Genomic DNA, 19,478 nt, shown 5'->3' with positions numbered 1-19,478 from the left:
TTCGGACCAATACACCCCCGCCCAATATATTCAGAAGGAATAATCAGCTGGGGTGACCTTACAAATGGGTATACCGCTGTTCTGCAATAATAATTATGCAAGAAGAAGAGCAGAAGAGGCAAGAAGCTCCGAGATTGAGAAGCTGGCAGAATGAAATCACTGGCACAGCAACATAATGGCCAGGTTTCCTCCAAGCTGCTCCCACTCCTCCGCCATTACTTTGCCAGAAGTATGCAGAAACCCTGTCGACGCACTTATGGCAAAGTATCGCCAATGGAGCAGGAGCATCCCTGAGGAATTTTCCAGCCAACACCTCTCAAAAGTAAAACGGCATCTGGTTTGCAGAGGGAAATTCTGAATAATTCAAACTTTAACTATGTCAACAATGGCTTTTGTGTTGGCTGCTGCCCAAATTGATATCATGTTCAAATTGGTTATTGTTACTGGACATAGCAATGGAGCTGCTGCCTTTTCAGTTGCATATAGAAATGAGAGGCTATACCAGGAATAGGTTCCTCTTCAGTAGATAAAATATCAGGGATCTCAACTCGATAACTGTTGAAAAGAAATAGTGGACCACATTTTTTTAATGGGCATTTTGGTAATTAGACTTTTTAAAAAGTTTGTATGGCAATACTGGGGTGTTTCCTGGCAGGCTGAATTCTGAGATCACCTAGTCATGACATACTGCAGAACTGCCAGTGCAATACTGACTTCTTGGTCAACAGGCAAAAAATGTAACATATTTTATAATGTTTACTTCCCAGTTATGGATACAGTGGTGCCTGCAATAATGTACACATCACACTGTAATATAAATGAGACCGTATGCATGCCCCGAGGTAGCCTGCACCAAAATGTAACTGTTCCAATGTTACCACCTCATTCTATTGCTAGCGTTGGATATCCAGTATCACAAAGATGTCACTGGATAACTGGTCATGTCATTGGTCACCCTTCTACATATGCACATGGTACAGTACTCAAGAAATATTACTAACGAGACATCGGCCCTTTAAACTGATAAATCATGGTGTGTGTGTTGTTGACACCTTCATCCTTCACATCACAAAAAGTTTGTTGCAGGATTGTTTTGTTCAATATGTGTTTCCACATTTCTGATTTTGAGATATACTTGTCTGGGGAGATCCTACAAGCCATCTAACAAATATTGCATCAAGTATATCAATAATGTGTCCTATCCTGGAAGATTCTTTTTCTAGCAAACTTGAGCTTGACGGCGTGACTGAAAGAATTCAAAATGAGGCTGATTAAAATAGCTTATTCCATGTTTTCAGAACACAGAGACTTCTATTTTGGAACACTGTCACAGAAGCTGACTTATAATTGCAATTAGTGCTTTTAAGTAGGCTAGAACGCTCTTTTAGAATGGTGGCCTAGTAACTAGTTTGCGCTGGCCTGCCGTTCCCTGCCCCGGTTCCAAGCCCCACCCAATACTGGGCCTCAGGCTCCATTTACATCAAACACCTTGCCAGCGAAAAATGTCAATTTTGCGCCGCTGCTAGCAGTAGGGAGGGAGGGTGACCGAGAGAGAGAGAGGGGCAGAGACCAAGAGAGGGAGAGGGGCGGGGACCGAGAGAGGGAGAGGGGCACTGACTGGGAGACGGGGTGGGCCAGAGGCTGGGAGAGGAAGTGGTGCACTGACTGGTAGAGGGAGTGGGGCAGGAATCAGGGGCCCAAAATTCAGTACCGCTGGAAAGCTGGTGCTCCCCCCATCTTTTTGTGGCCATTAGCACCGAAATTGGTTCCAGCGTTAATGAACCCTTCCAAAGTGAATTTTGCAGTGGCATAGCTGCCTTAATTTGAGCATTATCACCACTGAGAAATTCAGCATGCAGGTAAGGGTTCTAATGAGCCAGCTGCTCCCTGGCCTTTTTAAAAGGCCAGGGTTTGCAGCAAGGCCCTGAGGGGGGAAGGAGTTTGGAAGGATGGCTGGTGTAAGAGGTGCAAGGAGAGCCAACAGGTTCACTGATATGGAGCTGGAGACACTGATGGATGGTGTGGAGGACAGAAGAAGAATACTGTTTCCTGATGTGGGGAGACCTGACATAGAAACATAGAAAATAGGTACAGGAGTAGGCTATTTTGCCCTTCGAGCCTGCACCACCATTCAATAAGATCATGGCTGATCATTCACCTCAGTACCCCTTTCCTGCTTTCTCTCCATACCCCTTGATCCCTTTAGCCATAAGGGTCATATCTAACTCCCTCTTAAATTTATCTAACAAACTGGCATCAACAATTCTCTGTGGTAGAAAATTCCACAGGTTAACAACTCTCTGAGTGAAGACGTTTCTCCTCATCTCAGTCCTAAATGGCTTATCCCTCATCCTTAGACTGTGACCCCTGATTCTGGACTTCCCCCCGAACCTATCTAGTTTCGTCAGAATTTTATATGTTTCTATGAGATCACCTCTCATCCTTCTAAACTCCAGTAAATACAGGCCCAGTCGATCCAGTCTCTCCTCATATGTCAGTCCTGCCATCCCGGGAATCAGTCTGGTGAACATTCGCTGCACTCCCGCAATAGCAAGAACATCCTTCCTCTAATTAGGTGACCAAAACGCAACCCAATGTTCAGGGTGAGGCCTCACCAAGGTCCTGTACAACTGCAGTAAGATTTCCCTGCTCCAATACTCCAGTCCCCTAGCTATGAAGGCCAACATGCCATTTGCCTTCTTCATCGCCTGCTGTACCTGCAAGCCAACTTTCAATGACTGATGTACCATGACACCGAGGTCTTATTGCACCTCCCCTTTTCCTAATCTGCTGCCATTCAGATAATATTCTGCCTTCATGTTTTTGCCACGAAAGTGAATAACCTCACATTTAACACATTATACTGCATCTGCCATGCATTTGTCCACTCACCTAACCTGTCCAAGTCAACCTGCAGCCTCTTAGCATCCTCCTCACAGCTCACACTGCCACCCAGCTTAGTGTCATCTGCAAACTTGGAGATATTACAGTCAATTCCTTCGTCTAAATCATTGATGTATATTTTAAATAGCTGGAGTCCCAGCACTGAGCCCTGCGGTGTGGATATCTGAACGGAATATATGGAATTAAGAACAGTAAAGTAAACTGGATGTATAAAGCCATGGCAGAATAGCTGGGAGAATGTCAGATTGCAAATAGTGCAACATCAGCACAGTTAACAGTCTTTCTCAAGGTTTCAAGTTACTAATCCTGCCAATAACATAAATTGTAACATGAAATGAATATATGGATAAATCTGCAGAATTGCAAGGTCTCAGCTGGTAGTCACACCACTAAATTGAAACATTCAGAGGCAATGCTTGAGCTTTCGTAAAAACATCTCATATAGATTGACTAATGAGTGGCTGAGTTAGAATGTCAATCTAATTGTATTTTGTTATCTATTTTCAAAACTGTATAACTGTTGTCGCTTTACGATGGAACTTCACTTATCCGTAGGGAGTGTGTACGCTCGATCGAGACAATATATCTTCTGTCTGATAAGTCTTGCCGGCCGGTAAAATAAAGACTGCTTTGTTTAAAGCACAAGAGGTATTCGACTCAGTAATTTTACTGAACCAGATTGAGAGAAAAGAATCTACATTTACATTTGGAGTCAGAAGTGGGATCTCAACGGACGACTGCCGAAAACTTGCGAATTAAGAGCCAGACTAGCCTTGGACGAGACGAGGGGAAAGTGGCCACTGGAGTGAGTATGATTTCAATACTGCTCCAGTTTCCCCCGGTTTCAAAAGTCTGAGGAAAGTTTAGCCACTCGCTGGTTCTCAGGTAGTGTCTGAACGAGATCCAGGACAATCTGGTGAATAGCTTTCAAACTTAGAATAGGGATAGAGATAGGGAAATTGCGCGATGACGCAAACCAAGCGGCGACTTGGAAAGATAGGTTATAGTTAGAGCTAGATAGGGATAGATGATCAATCATGGATCCAAAAATTAATAGGAAAGAAAAGAGACTCTTGTGAACGTCTGTTTAAATGAGAAATGCTTCTGTGATTTTTACTGTAAAAAAAAAGCCGGGGAGTTGTGGTTTGTTTTATCTCAAACAGAATGAAAGTTTTTTTTAACCCTTCGTAGTGTTGTCCTGTATGTGGGAAGTTTAAGAGTGTAAACCTTATTGAATTACGTATATTCGGATGATAAGTTACGGAGCCAGGAAATGCACAAAGGATAGGTTTGTTGAAAAAAAAAAGAAAAACTTGTCGAAAGAAAACATTCAGAGAAGGCACAGCAAAACAACTGAGAAGGATTCAAAAGGATTCAAAAAAAAATATTGTATTAAATAACACAACCTTGAGGCTGGAACAATTGAGATAATGAAAAGCAGTCCACAGCCTACGTGCCAGACTTCTCTCTAGTTATGGAAAAGACAAAAAAAAGTAACGTACTAAATAGGTGCTGAAAACAAAATGTTCTGAGATTTTAAATTATGAGAAAAATTCCACTGCAGTCTAAAAGAAAAAAATCACTCCTGTCCAGTAGGCAGAAAAACTCCATTAAATTAGGGCTTTCATTGACTGATTGGATTTAAACTGCGCAGTGACGCGAAAGGATAGGGAAATTTGGAGACTAAAAGAAATTAAATAAGGCTCATAAGAAATCAAATTTAGAAAATTAGGCTCACAGGGAATTAAATAGAGGATAGGTGTTCAAATCAGGTATGACGTCGACCTTGTATATCACTTGGCCCGTCTAGGCATTGATTGAATTTAAATCACGCAGCAACTCGGAAGGTAGGGCTGACACAGATGCGCAGCGACGCGAGACATGCAGCGGCGCAAGCGTGCGGCCGAGTGGAGGGCTGACGCAGACGCGCAGTGACACTAACGCGTGGTGACGCAGACGCGCAGCGGCGCGAGCGTGCGGCCGAGTGGAGGGCTGACGCAGACGCGCAGTGGCGCTAACGCGTGGTGATGAGAGACGTGCGGCGGCGCGAGCACACGCCCGAGTGAACGTGGGCCGACGCGAACGTGCAGCAACGCGAACCACGGAATATCAAGTCAGTGCTGATTTTTGTAAGTCCGTTTATTGTAAGTTTGTTAAGTCTGTTTACTTTAAGTTGGAATCACGCGGCGACGCGAGCCGCGGGGCGACGCGGCTTTGTGTTAGTTTAGTAAGTTTGTTAAGTCTGTTTACTTCAAGTTTGAATCGCGTGACGACGCGAGTCGCGGGGCGACGTGGCTTTGTGTTAGTTTTAGTAAAGTCTGTTTGTTTTAAGTTTGTTTAAATCGCACGACTACGTGAATGCGTAACGACACGGTAATGGGTAATCAGTTGGATAAAACAACGGATGCGGGTAGTCCGCTACAAAAGTTATGTGAAGAATTCCCTGAGAGAGCTGAAGACTTTAAAAAATTATCAGGAGCCCTGAACAAATTATTAGGAGATGACCAGTGGCCTCTAGGTGGCACTAGAAGCATAGAGGTAGTAAAAAAAAAAGCACAGGGATTGTCAAAAAAAAAATTAAAAGATGCATCACTTCTGTCAAGTTGGCAAATAAATGCTATTAAATTAGGACTTTCATTGACAGAGCGAACACATGTTAAAACTGTAGACGTCTTAAAAAAAGAATGTGCGCACGAGAAACTTACTAAGAGATCCTCTGGGACCTCTGAGAAAGGTATTGACCAACTACGTAGTAAAATGGCTGGCTTTGTTTTAACCGAGGCTGATGATGAAATTGATGAGTGGTCACTGACTCAGCGCCCAACGGCGCCTCCCGCACCCCCTGGCCCCTTGCTCCAGTCCTCTTCCCAACACCCTCCACCTTACACTCCGGCGAGAGGAGTTGAAAATAACCCCATACCACCAAAGCAACAAACCCAAACTGACTCCTCATCCTCTGATAGCGATTCGGATCCCCAGTTCACAAGCAATATAGCCGAAAGGACCAGATCTCACACTCGAAAGGGCAGAACTATATCTCACTCACAGACAGTCCCGTAAATCTTCGAGTCAATCTACCAGTCCAAGTTGTGAAAGACATAGCAAACACCCCCGCCAATCGAGACGCAGAACTGTCAAGCAGTCAGACAGCTCCGAAACATCCTCCGACCTAGAAATGATTTCCAAGATCCCAAAGTCTCGACACCAATTCCCTGTCAGACCAATGCCAAACCCTGATGCACAACAAGCTGCAGACCACCCCACTATAGATGTCTATGTGATCTTCGAACAACTATTTGATTGCTCACGCTATCCGGACAAATGGAAAGGGCAGTTAGATATTATTGGCAGGAAAAGAAAGGGGAGGGGGGAGGTGCACCCCCAACCTGGGTCAAGACTGAATACGTGACTAGAAAGGAAGAGCCATCTCGGGAGGAAGGATCAATAGAACCGCAGTGTTGCATACAGGATTGGATGGATAAGGAAGGATACGGTTATACTAAACAACCAAACAGCCCGAGCCCTGCTAATAAACCTCCCTATTGTCCCCGGCATGGTATGGGAAGAGGCCGGGACTGGGTAAGAGGAATTGACTGTTTTAATTGTGGGCAGGAAGGACATTGGAATAAAAATTGCCCCTACCGTCAGCATGGAAAAGGAAGAGGAGGAAGAGGAGGGGGGCAAGGGGAGAAGAGGAGGATCTTACACTAACTTCTCCCAGAACAACCCCTTTAGTCAATTGTCCCCCGATTGACTACGCAGCTTGATTGTGCAGGGATCCTCCCCGGACGACGAACCCATTCTGAATGAGTGGCAACCCTTTTTGATAGATACGGGAGCCTTCATGTCTTCTGTACAATCAAACTCCCTGCCTCTACTGAAACACAGGAACTTTCAGGATTCCTGGGACAAATCTCGACATTCCCAGTGTCAGAACCGGTTAAAATGGGTTACCAGGAAGAATCGGTGGAACATCGATTTGTTATCACAATCAATCTGGACTGTAACTTGATGGCTAGAGACCTCCTCTGCAAATTCCAGTTGCATTTGGAGTGTGGAGATGATGGGATTATTGTAAAACAGGGAACCCTTAAGCGGCAGTATTATACCACTAGAACCCCTCAGTGGTGGTCTCTGGACCTGCCGCAGGCACCCTATCACGTGACCCTAGCATACGATCCCAGTGGAAAGAATCAGGACCTGCAGAACTTTTATCAGGATCACGAAGGGGAAGTGAAGGAAATTTTATTAAGGGCTAGAGTGACTGGACCGGAAGGGAAGGCAGATTTTGTGAAAATGGACAGCCCCCAACGGTGGCACCACATATTACTCGTGAAGTATTACCTCCCCACCACGCTAAAGATTTGGGAGTTATGGTGCGCCAGGCTATAGACGAAGCTGACCCTACCAGCCGGGATGTGCAAATTCCACGGGGGCCCCGAGAAGGTCTTAACGACTCTGCAGCATCATATTGGCTCTGACATACCTGACTATGTGGATCCTCATGTGTGGGCAGAGGACCCCTCCCAAGTGGGTTATCACAGGCAATACCGAGTATCCACCGAGCTTTGGAGGCTAGCCGAGTCGAACCAATTTGCCAGTTTCCAGTCCCTAGCACGGCTAAACAAATGCGACAGTGTTTGGGGATGATCAATTACTGCAGATCCTGGATCCCTAATGTTGCCCTGATGACTAAGCACCTCACCCCGTATACAAATAGAAACCGTAGACGTCCAAGCCTTTAAGGAACTAAAGACAGCCCTGCTGCAAGCTCCGGCTTTGGGCTGGCCCCTCTATGACCGGCCCTTTCAACTGTATTGTACAATTCTGAAAGACTGTGCTACCGTTGTCTTAACACATCTCACTCCGTAGCTGCCCTCCTGGGCCAACTGCAGACTCAACACCTTACCATGGCCAGGCAAAGCAGATATGAGATCTACTTACTAAACAATCCTAAGCTGACCTTTCGGCACTGTACTGCAATTAATCCGGCCTGTTTTCTTACTGAGCCACCCCAAGATGAGGAAGAACCCAGTCATGATTGTTTATCTTTAATTTAAGAGGCCACATCAGTCAGGGAAGATTTTGTTGATGTACCAATTGAAGATCCAGACTGTATTATGTATGTTGACGGAATTAATCCAGAAGGTACGCCATAGTAAACCAGGAGAATCAGGTCTTGGAATCTGCCGCTTTTTGAAACTGCCTATTCTGCTCAACAAGCTGAACTATTCGCCCTCACCCGAGTCTGTATCTTGGCCAAAGATCTCAAAGTCAATATCTATACCGACTCTAGGTATGCCTTTGGGGTGGCCCATGATTTCAGACAATTATGGAAAAATAGGGGATTCCTAACCTCACAGGGGAATGAGATATCTCATAAACAGTTAGTATCTGATTTGTTGCAAGCCCTCAATTTCCCCAAACGCATTGCCATTGTCAAATGTACCGCCCACACTACCGGAAATCCTCTGGTTGATATAGGGAATCGTTGTGCTGACCAAGAGGCCAAACAGGCCTCTCGTGACCAACAGATGGTAGTGCCCAAAATGATGAGTCAGACTAAAAATCCTGCGAAGGATAAGTTAGCCTCGGAAAAACCAATGCCAACCATCCAAGATGTTATTAAAGCACAGGAGGATGCTCCTGAAAAAGATAAATTGTTGTGGAAATATTATGGATGTACTTATGACAATGTTTCTAAACTCTGGACCACTCCCGCGGAACAGACTTGTATGTCTGACGAGTTGGCTCTATGGGTTATTGAATGTATGCATTTTGCTACTCATTGTGGAGCAAGGACCACGAGTGACACACTTTTGGCTACTTGGTGGCACCCTAGACTCCAGGCGCCCACCCAGAACATCAGTAGTCGTTGCCTAGTTTGCCAGCAACATAATCCAGGGAAGGGAGTCCCCTGTGATTGGGGTAAAACGCCCCTACCTGAAGGTCCCTTTGAGACATTTCAGTTGGACTACATTGAGTTGCAAAAAGTTCAGTGTTACAAATATGTTAGTAATAGTAGATGTGTTTAGCAGATGGATTGAAGCCTACCCTACCCTGGACAATAAGGTTCAAACTGTTGTTAAGGTGTTAATGAGGGAAATTGTTCCTAGATATGGTATCTCAGCTCGACTGATGACCACCTATGTTCTTTCTCTGACTCAGGCTCTGCGACTAGTTCACAACCAGGTTCAAGATGCTCACCTCGACCTCCCAGTTTTACCCGAATTGTCCCTCGTGGCACCAGGGAAGTATGGATTCGGAAGGGATTAGAGCCACAATGGGAGGGGCCTTTTCAGGTGTTACTCACTACCCCCACTGCAGCCAAGGTTGAGGGGAAAAGTGCCTGGGTTCACCTGCACCACTGCAAGCTCACCACCCTCTAGCGAACCTATTTTACTGGTTATTCTAACTCCTGTTTCTGTTCCAGACTTCCTCTTCTCCATAGCTGAACAAGGCCGTTGGCATCCTAATTGGAACGTGGACTTTTTACTTTTACCCGTAGTGATAGACAGCCAGCTACACCGACGGTGACCTGAGAAGAGAGACGGGAAAACTGAACTCTTTTAATTAGCAAAATAATTGGACTATTTATCTGAATCCTGAGCCATAAGATGAAACTGTGTCTGTATGTCACAGTCTGTATAATAGTGTTGATGTCTTACGTTTATGTGGAAAAAGGGCACTTCTCTAGATGCTGGGTGTGTTCACATATCCCTATACATTCCAAAGGGGGAATTCCTTTGCGCACTGTTCCACTAACCCTAACTGAGACTGTCAGATGGATTCAGAGCCAAACTATCACGAGAGGAGGGGGGCCAATACAATACTGCTGAAGCTCTGGAGGGCATCACAGCTGAAATGGTAGCAATAAGGACCGTAGCATTACAAAACCGAATGGCCCTCGATTACCTGTTAGCTGAGAAAGGGGGAACGTGTGCCCTGATAGGATCTGAATGTTGCACTTACATTCCTGATAGTTCAGAAAACATAACCAATCTTGCCGATCAGATAAGGAGGGAGTGAAGTAGTTATCCACACCAGCAAAAGAACTTAGCAGGTTTGATTGGCTTCTAGGTGGGTCTTGGAGATCCTATCTAATACATGGGGCAATTGTTCTCATCGTAATAATAATTACATGTTGTTTGATTGTTGGTTGCCTTAACCTCTCTGTAAAGTAATGATGGCAAGGTTAGCAAACCCTCTTGTGGTCAAGGGTTCCCGGGTTATGATCCAACAAACTAAAGAACTACTCAACAATAATATGATTCTGGAAATGGAGTGTGAACGAATGAATGCAATACTCTCAGAATGATCCTAAATGTTATCATAGAATGATAAAAGGAGGGAATGTGGATATCTGAACGGAATATATGGAATTAAGAACAGTAAAGTAAACTGGATGTATAAAGCCAATGCAGAATAGCTGGGAGAATGTCAGATTGCAAATAGTGCAACATCAGCACAGTTAACAGTCTTTCTCAAGGTTTCAAGTTACTAATCCTGCCAATAAATTGTAACATGAAATGAATATATGGATAAATCTGCAGAATTGCAAGGTCTCAGCTGGTAGTCACACCACTAAATTGAAACATTCAGAGGCAATGCTTGAGCTTTCGTAAAAACATCTCATATAGAGTGGCTGAGTTAGAATATCAATCTAATTGTATTTTATTATCTATTTTCAAAACTGTATAACTGTTGTCGCTTTACGATGGAACTTCACTTATCCGTAGGGAGTGTGTACGCTCGATCGAGACAGTATATCTTCTGTCTGATAAGTCTTGCCGGCCGGTAAAATAAAGACTGCTTTGTTTAAAGCACAAGAGGTATTCGACTCAGTAATTTTACTGAACCAGATTGAGAGAAAAGCATCTACATTTACAGCGGCACCCCACTAGTCACTGCCTGCCATTCTGAAAAGGACCCGTTTATCCCGATTCTCTGCTTCCTGTCTGCCAACCAGTTCTCTATCCATGTCAATACATTACCCCCAATACCATGTGCTTTAATTTTGCACACTAATCTCTTGTATGGGACCTTGTCAAAAGCATTTTGAAAGTCCAAATACACCACATCCACTGGTTCTCCCTTGTCCACTCTGCTAGTTATATCCTCAAAAAATTCTAGAAGATTTGTCAAGCATGATTTCCCTTTCATAAATCCATTCTGACTTAGACTGATCCTGTCACTGCTTTCCAAATGCGCTGCTATTTCATCTTTAATAATTGATTCCAACATTTTCCCCACTACTGATGTCAGGCTAACCGGTCTATAATTACCCGTTTTCTCTCTCCCTCCTTTTTTAAAAAGTGGTGTTACATTAGCTACCGTCCAGTCCATAGGAACTGATCCAGAGTCGATAGACTGTTGGAAAATGATCACCAATGCATCCACTATTTCTAGGGCCACTTCCTTAAGTACTCTGGGATGTAGACTATCAGGCCCTGGAGATTTATCAGCCTTCAATCCCATCAGTTTCCCCAACATAACTTCCTGACTAATAAGGATTTCCTTCAGTTCCTCCGTCTCGCTAGACCCTCGGTCCCCTAGTATTTCCTGAAGGTTATTTGTGTCTTCCTTCATGAAGACAGAACCAAAGTATTTGTTCAATTGGTCTGCCATTTCTTTGTTCCCCATTATAAATTCACCTGATTCTGATTGCAAGGGACCTACGTTTGTCTTCACTAAACTTTTTCTCTTCACATATCTATAGAAGCTTTTGCAGTCAGTTTTTATATTCTCAGCAAGCTTCCTCTCATACTCTATTTTCCCCCTCCTAATTAAATCCTTTACCTTCCTCTGCTGAATTCTAAATTTTTCCCAGCCCTTGGGTTTGCTGCTTTTTCTGACCAATTTATATGCCTCTTCCTTGGATTTAACACTATCCCTGATATCCCTTGTTAGCAACGGTTGAGCCACCTTCCTGTTTTATTTTTACTCCAGACAGGAATGTACAATTGTTGACAAACCACCAGTACATAATGCATGGAGGGAGATTGCAGGGGAGGTGTCAGGCACCTCCATATGTGTGAGGATGCACCCATTCAGGAAGGTGCTGGCCAGTCTGCACCCGGCCCTTCCAGGATGGTGATGGGTTGACACCTCCTAGCTCTGGGACGATGGGAATCCTCCTCCTCCTCAGGTGGTATTGCTGGCTCGACATCCAGCGGCTGTCCCCTCATGATGGCCAGATTGTGCAGCATGCAGCAGACCACGACAAGTATGGAGACTACTGCAAGGTGCTACCAGAGCGTTCCAGGCACCGGAATCTCTGCTCAAGGATGCCTATGCGCTGTTCGATGATGCACCTGGTGGCACAATGAGTGTCATTGTATGCATGCTCTGGTGCTGTCCTGGGGTTCCGCAGAGGAGTGAGCAGCCAAATGGACAGGGGATATCCCTTGTCCCCAAGCAGCCAACCGCAATTCTGATTCGGGCCGGTGAAGATGGCGGGCGCACTGATCTGGTGCAGAATGAACGAATCATGGCTGCTGCTTCCCTTGTCCACTGCCTGTCTGCACGGTGCTGACGGCGATGCCTTCTCCTGCGTGCCGCCCTGCTTCTGACCCGGTGTATCAGGTGTCGTCCTCCCAAAAGTCCTCCCATCCACAGGGTGAACCCTGGCAAGCAAGTCTCTGCAGCCCACAGAACTCCACTAAAGAGTCAGGCCTGAAAGTTGTCCAAAAATATGTGCAAACCTCTGGGCAGCACTCAGTAGGTTGAATGGAGCCAAAACAATTAATAAAACTATTAAAAGATAAATACAGTGGATACTGTAATCTTAAATAAAATCACTAATAATTAATAAAACTATTTCCCTACCAAAGGGCTCCGATCGTGGCAACACTCCAGCGATGTCCCGTTCGAGCACCGACTCGAATACCTCGTGGGGGCACCGCTGGGAAAAGGCTTACCTTTTTGCAGTTGAAAATCCCGGTCCTGGTGGCTTTTCAGCGGCCCGCACACTGCAGAGCTCTCCGCTGGAATATCTCCTTTACAGCGGCTTTACCGTGCCGTTTCCGGCCGAAGTGCACACCACTCAAATCCCCCTCGAACTAACTATGGCTGGGGAGACCACAGCGGCCGATCGATTTTATCGGTCGCCCGCCCAAACTCCGCGATAGCCGTCCCTTTGGGGACGGTGAATTTTGGCTCCCAATGTTTTTAATTTGGAGTCAGGAAGAGCAGACGTGTTCCTAGTCCCTGTTCACCCTCTACCAGTCCAGCCCAACTCCGCAGTTCACCCCGGTCTGTTGCTCTCTTTTAGAAACAGTAATCAGGGACAAAATTAACAGTCACTTTCATAGGGGTGGATTAATTAAGGAAAGCCAGTACGGATTTGTTAAAGGCAAATCACGTTTAACCAACTTGATCAAGTTTTTTGATAAAGTAGCAGAGAGGGTTGATGAGGGTATTGCGGTTGACATAGTGTACATGGGTTTCCAAAAGGCATTTGACAAACTGCCCATGGAATAAAAGGGACAGTGGCAACCTGGATATGAAACTGGCTAATTGACAGGAAACAGAGTAACGGTGAACGGTTGTTTTTCGGACTGCAGGATGGTATACAGTGGTGTTCCCCGGGGATCGGTTCTAGGATCGCTGCTTTTCTTGATATATATTAATGACTTTGACGTGGGTGTACAAATTTGCAGATGACACAAAACTTGGAAGTATAGTGATCAGTGAGGAGGAGAGTGATAGACTTCAGGAAGACACAGACAGGCTGGTGAAATGGGCGAAAATGTTTAACGCAGAAAAGTGTGAAGTGATACATTCTGGAAGAATGAGGAGAGGACATATAAACAAAATAGTACAATCCTCGGTGGGTGCACAAACCGAGACACCTGGGGGATATGTGTGCATAAATGATTGAAGGTGGCAGGGCAGGTTGAGAAAGTGTTTCAAAAAGCTTATGGGACCCTGGGCTTCATAAATAAAGGTATAGTGTCCAAAAGTGTAGAGATTATGATGAACCTGTATAAAACACTGGTTCGGCGGCAACTGGAATATTGTGTCCAATTCTAGGCACTGCACTTTAGGAAGGATGTGAAAGCCTTGGAGAAGGTGCAGAAAAGATTTACGAGAATGATTTCAGGAATGAGGGACTTCAGTTATGTTGATAGACTAGAGAAGCTGGGATTGTTCTCCTTAAAGCACAGAAGATTAAGAGGAGATTTGATAGAGGTGTTCAAAATCATGAGTGTTCTGGAGATAGTAGGAGAGAGAAATTGTTCCCATTGGCAGACAGGTCGAGAACCAGAGGACACAGATTTAAGGTGATTGGCAAAAGAACCACATGCGATGCAAGAAAAAACTTTTTTATGCAGCGAGTGGTTAAGATTTGGAATGCACTGCCTGAAAGAGTGGTGGAGCAGACTCAATTTTATCTTTCAAAAGGGAGTTGGATAAGTATCTGAAGGGAAAAAAATTGCAGGGCTACAGAGAAAGGGCAGGGGAGTGGGACTAGCTGAAAGTTGGCATGGGCTTGGCGGGTCATATGGCCTTCTTCCTACTGTAGTCATTCTATGGGCCCAAGTTTCGGCCTCAGTTGCTCCTGATTTTTTGGAGCAACTGGTGTAGAACGGAGTATCTTAGAAATTCAAATTCTCGGCATTTAGTTTGCTCCAGTTCTAGTCAGTTGGAACAGTTTCACTTTGGAACAGAATTTTTTTTTCAAAAGGGGGCGTGTCCGGCCACTTACGCCTGTTTTCAAAGTTTCGGCAGTGAAAACTTACTCCAAACTAACTTAGAATGGAGTAAGTGAAGATTTTTGTACGCTTGAAAAAACCTTGTCTACACTTGAGAAAATCAGGCGTAGGTTACAAATCAGGCGTAGGGAATGGTGGGGGGGGGGGGGGCGGTTTAAAGGGAAGTTTACAAACATTAAACACTTCAGTTTTACAAATAAAGAGCCATCATCAATAATAAATGATAAAAACATCAATAAATCAACCAATAAATCAATCAAAAAATATTAATAAGAAATTATTATTTTTTTTAAATCAATAAATAAAACATTTTCTACTTACCGACTGCAGCACCGGGAGCCCTCCAACAGCGTGCTGGGACAGCCCCCCCACCCCCCCCCCCCCCTCTCCCTGCCATGTGTCTCTGTCAGTGTCTCTATCTCTCTGTCTGTCTGTCTGTGTGTGTCTCTCACACTCTGTTTGTCAGTGTCTGTGTTTCTGACAGCAAGGGGAGGGGGAAGGGGGGTAGAGGGAGAGAGGGGGGGCAGGGGGAGGGGAGGGAGGGAAGGGGAGGGAGGGAAGGGGGAGGGATGGGGAGAAGGGGGAGGGAAGGGGGAGAAGGGGGAGGGAAGGGGGAGAAGGGGGAGGGAAGGGGGAGAGGAGGAGAAGGGGAAGGGGGGGAGGAGGAGAAGGGGAAAGGGGGAGGAGAAGGGGAAAGAGGGGAGGATATGGGGAAAGGGGGGAAGGAGAAGGGGAAAGGAGGGGGAGAGGAGAAAGGGAAAGAGAAGGGGGGGAGAAGGGGAAGGAGATGAGGAGGAAAGGAGAAGGGGGAAAGGAAAAGGGGGGAAAGGAAAAGGTGGGGAAAAGGAGAAGGGGGGGAAATGAGAAGGGGGGAGGAGAAGGGGGAGGGAGGCTGAACGGGCCGGGCCCAGCCGGGCCCAAAACTTCGGGCAGGGCCCGTCCCCAGCACCAGATTTACAAGTAGGTGGCGTTGGGTCGGGTCGGGTCGGGTCCGGGGTCCGGGGTCGGGAGTGTGGGTCGGGTCGGGGGGAGCGCGGGTCGGGTCGGGGGGGGCGGAGGGAGGTCGGGTTGGTTCGGGTAGGGGAGGGAGTGTGGGTTGGGTCGTGTCTGGCGGGGGGGGGCAGAGGGAGGTCGGGTCGGGTCGGTTCGTGTCGGGGGCGGGGAGAGGGAGGTCAGGTTGGGTTCGGTCCGGTCCGGAGCGGGGCGGGAGGGGTGTCGGGAGCGCGGGTCGGGTCGGGGGGATGGTAGGAGGAAGGTTGGTTCGTTTCGGGTTGTGGGGGGGAGGGGGAAGGGAGGGAGGGAGAGGGAGGTCAGGTCGGGTGGGGGGGGGGGTGGGGAGCGCGGGTCGGGTCTAGTCCGGGGGCGGGGGGGGGGGGTGTGGGGGGAGGCAGAGTCAGGTCAGGTCGGGTCGGAAGCAGGAGCTGGGCGTGGGAGGCAGCCTTATGCACACAGCCCCAGTGAGGCCATTCGGCCAGGGCTAGGGGCTGCGTGCTTCGGGCCCCTCCCACACAGTTTTTGGCGCCTGGAGCTACTGCACATGCGCGCCCACTGTAGCGCGCATGTGCAGAGGTCCCGGCACTGTTTTCAGCGCATGGACCTAGCTCCGCCCCCCACAGCTCGTGCTGCGCCGCGCCTGACTCCAGAGGACCAGCAGGGAGCCGGAGAATCTGTAAGTTTTTTTTAGGCGCACTTTGTGGCGCGAAAAACGGGCATCCAGGTCGGGGCTGCGCCGTTCTAGGCACAGCCCGAAACTTGGGCCCTATGATTCTACGATACACCAGCCGATCCTATTCCCAGTCACCCCTAAGTGGGGTAGTGACTCTCTGTGTCAGCATGCGTAATGTCATGGAGATTGGGAAAGGGGAGTGGGGGGGGGAGGCGTGGTGGTAAATTGCTGCTGCAGTGTGAAATTTAAAAGGTGCAGTTTTCCTGGGCTGTTAGAAGGAGTGCCCGGGAGGCTCATGTCGCATTCCGGGAGAGTCGGCAACTCTGAGCATAGAACATCGTGAGCTGGATTAAACTATTCCATGGGCCGGATGCAGCTCATAAGAACTTAAGAATGTGGGCCGTATGTTTAACACTGTGGGTCTAAACCAGCTAGTTCAGCTAGAAATGTGGGCAGTGCCTTGAGAGATGCTCAGGAGCACAAGAAATTGTTTGTTCACATTGTGAAAGCCACAGACTAATCATTCACATTTTTTATGTAAAATAAACCTGTCTGAAGTTATGCCCCATCTCAATAGAGTGCTTTCCAGTCTACCTTACATAAAGAGAAGAGAAACTAGGAATCAGTATTGGCAACATTTCAGTGCCGCTAAACAAAGCATGTGTTTTCTGTTAAGATCCCTGGCTAAGGCCTTTATTTGACTAGATATTGGGCAGTAACTATCGATTGTAGGAGTGCCAGGTCTATTTATGGGACTGAACCAAACATTGAGACATTTTCCTTTATATGGGTTCTACCGAAAACCATTCTCAAACAGAATGGAGCCATGTATGACCCAATGGTTAAAAGAAGCGCACATGGTAAAAAAGAACCATTGTGGTTGACCAGGAATGTAGAGAGGCAAATTTGTTTGAAATGGAAGGCAATCTACAAGGCAACAGGGGAAATTATTTCATGCAATTAGGGGAGACAATAACAGCCATAAGATTAGCCAAGAGATCTCGGGAAAAGAAGATGGTGTGTAATTGTGGTAGTAATAGCAAAAGATTTTTCAGCTACATCAGAAGACTATTAAGAACTGCTAAAAGACACTATAGGGCCACTAAATTATACTGCAGGGCAGATTGAAATGGATCGTCAGGTTATAGCAGAGCTGCTAAATGACTATGGTGCATCAGTCTATATTCCTGTAGATGATGCTTATGTTCCAGATGAGGGGTTCTCAGTATTGTATAGCATTATTAACATTAAACTAGACAGTAATATCATCTTGGATAGACTAGGAAAGCACAAAATTGATAAGACTCCAGGTCCGGATAATATCCATTCAAGTGTGATTAAAGAGATGGGAAGGGTGCTCTGTGAGCCTCTTGCCCGTATCATCAATAGTTCAAGAGAGTCTGAGATATGTTCCCTTAGACTGGAAACTAAGAACATAAGAAAAAGGAGCAGGAATAGGCCATACGGCCCTTCGAGCCTGCTCCACCAGTTAATACAATCATGGCTGATCCGATCATGGACTCAGGTCCACTTCCCTGCCTGCTCCCTATAACCCCTTATTCCCTTATCAGTTTAGAAACTGTCCATCTCTATCTTAAATGTATTCAATGTCCCAGCTTCCACAGCTCTCTGAGGCAGCGAATTCCACAGATTTACAACCCTCTGAGAAAAGAAATTCCTCCGCATCTCAGTTTTAAATGGGCAGCCTTCCTCCGCATCTCAGTTTTAAATGGGCAGCCCCTTATTCTAAGATTATGCCCCCTGGCTCTAGTCTCCCCTCGCTGCCATCCTCTCTGCATCCATCTCGTCAAGCCCCTTCATAATCTTATACGTTTCGATAAGATCACCTCTCATTCTTCTGAATTCCAATAAGTAGAGGCCCAAGCTACTCAACCTTTCCTCATAAGTCAATCCCCTCATCTCTGAATCAACCTAGAGAACCTTCTCTGAACTGCCTCCAAAGCAAGTACATCCTTTCTTAAATACGGAAACCAAAACTGTTGCGTATGCAATAACTCAATAGGCTTAGTACCGTGAACTCAATGAGGTGCGACCTCACTTTACTTTATTAGCTCTCAAAGGGAGGATTAAACATGGAGGCTTTCTTTATATACAAGGGCTGCACGTGTGTGTCTGTGGCCCAATGAACTCCAACGGTCACTCCCCCTGGTGGCAGGTGAACCCAGACATACACACATTACAAAAACGGTATGCAGTATTCCAGGTGTGGCCTTACCAATACCCTGTATAACTGTAGCAAGACTTCCCTGCTTTTATACTCCATCCCCTTTGCAATAAAGGTCAAGATTCCATTGGCCTTCCTGATCACTTGCAATACCTGCATACTAACTGTTATATATGTAAACTTGTATTTACCTTGTACAGCCACCAAAGGGCTCATCCCCTGGAGTCCCAAGAGATCCCATAATCCCTTGGGAGCACAGGTATGTAAGGAGGCCTCACAGGCTGGAGAGAAGTACTCTAGAGACTATAAAAGACTAAGGTCACACTTTACTTTGAGCTCATAGTATCCAGTCAGACTCTTTATTCATACATAACAACTGGCGGCGAGATACAAATGACGAACCCAACGATGCAGAGGACAGTGGGCAGCCTGGAGAAATTCTCGGAGGGAGATGATTGGGAAATCTTCATGGAGCAACTCGACCAATACTTTGTGGCCAATGAACTGGAAGGAGAAGCGAACACTGCCAAACGCAGGGTGATTCACCTCACCGTCTGCGAGGCACCAACATATGGCCTCATGAAAAATCTGCTTGCTCCAGCGAAACCCACAGAGAAATCATATGATGATTTGTGCACACTGGTCCAGGAGCGTCTGAACCCAAAGGAAAGCAATCTGATGGCATGGTACCAGTTCAACACATACAAAAGTTCTAAAGGCCAAGAAGTAGCGAGTTATGTCGCCGAGCTAAGACGCCTTGCAGAACATTGCGAATTTGAAGGACATTTGGAGCACATGCTCAGAGACTTTCGTACTTGGAATTGGCCATGAAATGATACTTCGCAAACTTTTGACTTTAGAGACCCCAACCCTGAGTAAGGCCATAGCGATAGCCCAGGCGTATATTGCCACCACTGACAATACAAAGCAAATCTCTCAGCACACGAGTGCTGCTACAAGTACTGTGAGCAAAGTGATGTTGTTTTCAAATCGCAACGTACAGGGC

At 46.3% G+C, this 19,478-nt stretch overlaps 1 protein-coding gene across 3 annotated transcripts in view; it reads right to left on the bottom strand.

Moving 5' to 3' along the window:
* Nucleotides 1–19,478, bottom strand: part of LOC139268148 (potassium channel subfamily T member 2) — a 1,179,460-nt gene that overhangs the window by 481,749 nt on the left and 678,233 nt on the right. The window lies entirely within an intron of this gene.

The sequence above is a fragment of the Pristiophorus japonicus genome, chromosome 8 (assembly GCF_044704955.1).
Source record: "Pristiophorus japonicus isolate sPriJap1 chromosome 8, sPriJap1.hap1, whole genome shotgun sequence".
Lineage (NCBI taxonomy): Eukaryota > Metazoa > Chordata > Chondrichthyes > Pristiophoridae > Pristiophorus > Pristiophorus japonicus.
This window is presented reverse-complemented; position numbering and strand designations above follow the sequence as displayed.